Source organism: Arachis ipaensis, chromosome B01 (genome assembly GCF_000816755.2).
Source record: "Arachis ipaensis cultivar K30076 chromosome B01, Araip1.1, whole genome shotgun sequence".
NCBI classification, from domain to species: domain Eukaryota; kingdom Viridiplantae; phylum Streptophyta; class Magnoliopsida; order Fabales; family Fabaceae; genus Arachis; species Arachis ipaensis.
In genome coordinates, this window is record NC_029785.2 from 123623849 (window position 1) to 123627319 (window position 3471).

General features: G+C 35.2%; 1 long non-coding RNA gene across 2 annotated transcripts; it reads left to right on the forward strand.

The window, feature by feature from the left end:
- On the forward strand, window positions 852-2994 carry LOC110262688. 2 transcript variants are annotated; one of them, XR_002347663.1, is made up of 4 exons: window positions 852-1270; window positions 1382-1536; window positions 1642-2695; window positions 2771-2994. It is a non-coding gene; the product is annotated as an uncharacterized LOC110262688 (long non-coding RNA). The 2 variants fall into 2 exon arrangements; XR_002347640.1 differs by having other exon boundaries at window positions 1642-2994.

Here is a 3471-nt window from a genome sequence, read left to right on the forward strand (position 1 = left end):
ATAGTAAAAGTAAAAACACTAGAAAAATTTAAAAAATATCTTTTTTAAAAAGCTACAATTTACATCTTTTTTTCAAAGATCCTTTTTAAAAAAAAAAGATATTTTTTACATAATAAATGAACAAAAAAGTACTTATATCTTATTTTACTCAAACATAATTGATAAATAAAAAAAATCTTTTATTATGAGATATCCAAACATAAAATCACTTTTATTTTTGTAAAAAAAATTTTAAAAAATATCATTTAAAAAAAAGATCTTTTTCGAGAATGGCGCACAAAAAATCCCTTAAAATTATTCTCTTTGTCTATTTAAATGAAGAAATTTTTTATTTCTAAAATTAGGTTTATTTAAAATTTGAATTGAGCTCAACTAATCCAAAAAAATTAGTAGGTCAAATGGATTATAACCCACGAGTTAAATGGATAATCCATTTATTTTTTGTGTATTTTTTTAATATTATCCCTGGTTCAGATTCGAAAATCTAATACATCTTAAAAAATGACACTTTATCTAAAATATTTTTAACAATTAAAAAATAAAAAATAAACGTGCAGCCTATATAATTTGAGAAACTTTTCAAATGATCCAGACCGTTTTTCTGAAAATCTGATGATTCGGTTTTAATGTTCGTTAGATTTAACAATTAAATAATGATATGGTTGTGATTGAGATGGATTAATGTAATGTGAATCCTCAAAAATTTGAAACACCATATGAGTTGACCTGATGGTCCAGTTGTCCCCAATTTGGGGGGTTTATAGGGGAGTAGGGGTAGTTGATGGCCTTTTATGGCACCGTGCTGGAAGTGATAGCCAGCTAACTGGATGAACGGGTAGCTGAGTAGTGGATGTGCCAGGATGTGGGTTATTTCCACTATGGGCCATGTGGTTATGGGACCATGTAAAGTGTTAGTAGGCCTTGATGTAACAGCTGGTCTTATTACTATGTGATCCAATCTGGATATGCCACAGTTTCGAGTGTAATCTGCTGCGATGGTCGAGTGGCGACAGCCATGGATAGAAGAAGGTTTGTTGGGTCGTGTTACCTGCGACAGGGTTATGCGATGGAGATTGGGTCAGGTTGGACGGCCCAAGAACAAAAAAAAACAAAATAGGTCATTCTAGAAGGTTTTAGCCACTGATAACAAATATTTCAAACCCTATCGCCAATCCAACACAAGCACGAGGAACTCCCGAACATATAGGGATCTCAGATGGGAAGCATCCACTCCATGTTTTGTATCATAGCAATGTTCCGGTTTGGCCTCGTAAGTCCTCGTGCTTGTATTCGCCGAGTCTGTTGTTTGATTTTGTGGTTTATGTTATTCAAAGTCGTTGTGGTTCATTTTGTTTGATGATTTCATTAATTCTGAAATCAGGTTGACGGTGGGCTAGGGATGTGAATACAGACGGATCCGAAACACCTTCGGATTAGGTGGATGGATTCGTCAGTATCGATGACGGCGATAACCGTTTGGGTCTTAACGGACTCGGGACCACTGAAGGTGGCAGAAACCCACATCGGAATTTATCTGTAAGTTTAACCACCAATATTTGGACATGCTAATATTTAAATTTTGGTTATGAAGGAGGTTGAATCAATACTGTTAATATAATTTGTGTAATTTTTGTATTATAGACTGTTGTTGGAGTGTATCGGATGACAGATGCAGATGGATCGGGCAAAGAAAGTGCAGTTTGTATGTATGACTTGCCCACGTGAGTGTCCATGAACTCTGTGTGTGTGTCATATTTTAATTTTGTAATCAGTTGTTAATTGTAGTAGAGTTAGTCACCAATTACTAAACAAGTGAATTTGCACTGTTAAACAATTTGATACACAAGTAATTGGTTTAGGGTTTTTACTTGTTAAGTTGATAAGTTCCATTGTTTCATCTCCTGTTAACAAGTTTCTGGCTTTTCTATAAGCATTTATTCCCGCAATGGGAGATAAAATTTGTTGCTCGAATGCTGATATTGAATGTTTTATGAAATGATGGTAGTGATTTTTGATCGGCTAAATCATTCAATGTTTACAAAGTTTATAAAGAAAAGTGGCGAAATTTGCGAGGAACTTTGTGTTTTACATGTATGTTCATGATCCGACGTGACGATAATTTTGAATGCTCTTGAATGTCTTCATCAAACCTAGTCAACGAATATTTCTGGCAGAAGACAACTAAATGATAGTTCATGTTATAATTTTTGCTCAATAGAGACCTACATATCACTATCGAAAGTATGAGCATTTCACTTGATGCATGTAAAGCCCCTGGGTCTTTCTTATTAACACAATGGACTCCTGTTACGTGGTATATATTTTAGCATGAGTTACATTTATACATATAGAAGTTAATCTACAGCAAATATGAAATCTTACGGAACATTTATTTGGCAGTTAGTGAAGTGATGGGGGGCATAAAAATCATTAAGAAGTTGAATCCATTGAAGAAGTTGGCTTATTCAGGCATTGTGGGAATTCTAATTCTTTCTTATGAATGGTATGTAACTTTGTTTTAGTAACTTCTTTTCTGTGTAAAAAGTGACTTCGGTTTTTGGTTTCCAAGTCCCTCAGATGCTGCCAGAGCTCTCACCCTATGGAATAATGCAAAGAGGCCGTTGAAAAACAGTAGCACCTCAAAACCTGTTGACCTAACTGCTTATTCCGTCCTCTTCTTCGACATCATGAATCGGTTCGTAATAATTATTTGCGTTTCTTTAATTTGCCTCTTGCTAACAATTAATTGCGCACGTGTCGCCGAACACAGTAATAAGGATCAGTTTTGGTAAAATAAAGTTCAGATGGGAATTTGGTATCATGAATATCGTCGGACGTATCATCCGGGGATGGAGTAAAAGTAGAATGGAGCTAGAATCACGTGGTACTAGCACGATTTAACGAAGGTAGGTCCAGACTTCCCGATTTATTAGTGTCAAAGCGTTGTTATTTCGTTTTTTTAAGTGTAACGATGAAGATATGTTTAAATTCATTGTGATCCATCTGAGTGAGTCGGGGAGTGATTATTCTAGTTTAAGCAGTTTTCATGGCGATCACCCTCGCATGGGAAATAAATTTCTGTTTCGTACGGGGGTCGTCATTATGGAAACTCCCCAAACTTGAGTAATCAATCTCCGAAGCATTTGAATGAATTGCGATGAATATAAATTTAGATTCACTGTTATACTTAAATGCAACGAAATAGCCATGTTTTAAGCCGAATAACTCGACAAGTCCGTTGCAACCTTGGTTCGACGAAGCAGTATCATTTTCTTTCTTGCTCCATTTTACTTTTATTTCATCCCCGGTTGGTACCTCCAACGATATTGGCTTCCATATTTGTTTCCAACGTTTGGCTGAAATAAAGACATTCCACCCAGATGTGTCAGCAATATGCGGTAATTTAAATACTAACAAAATCCTTGTTATATTGATGTCAACGATGTCATATTCTATGTGTGTCTACTAAAA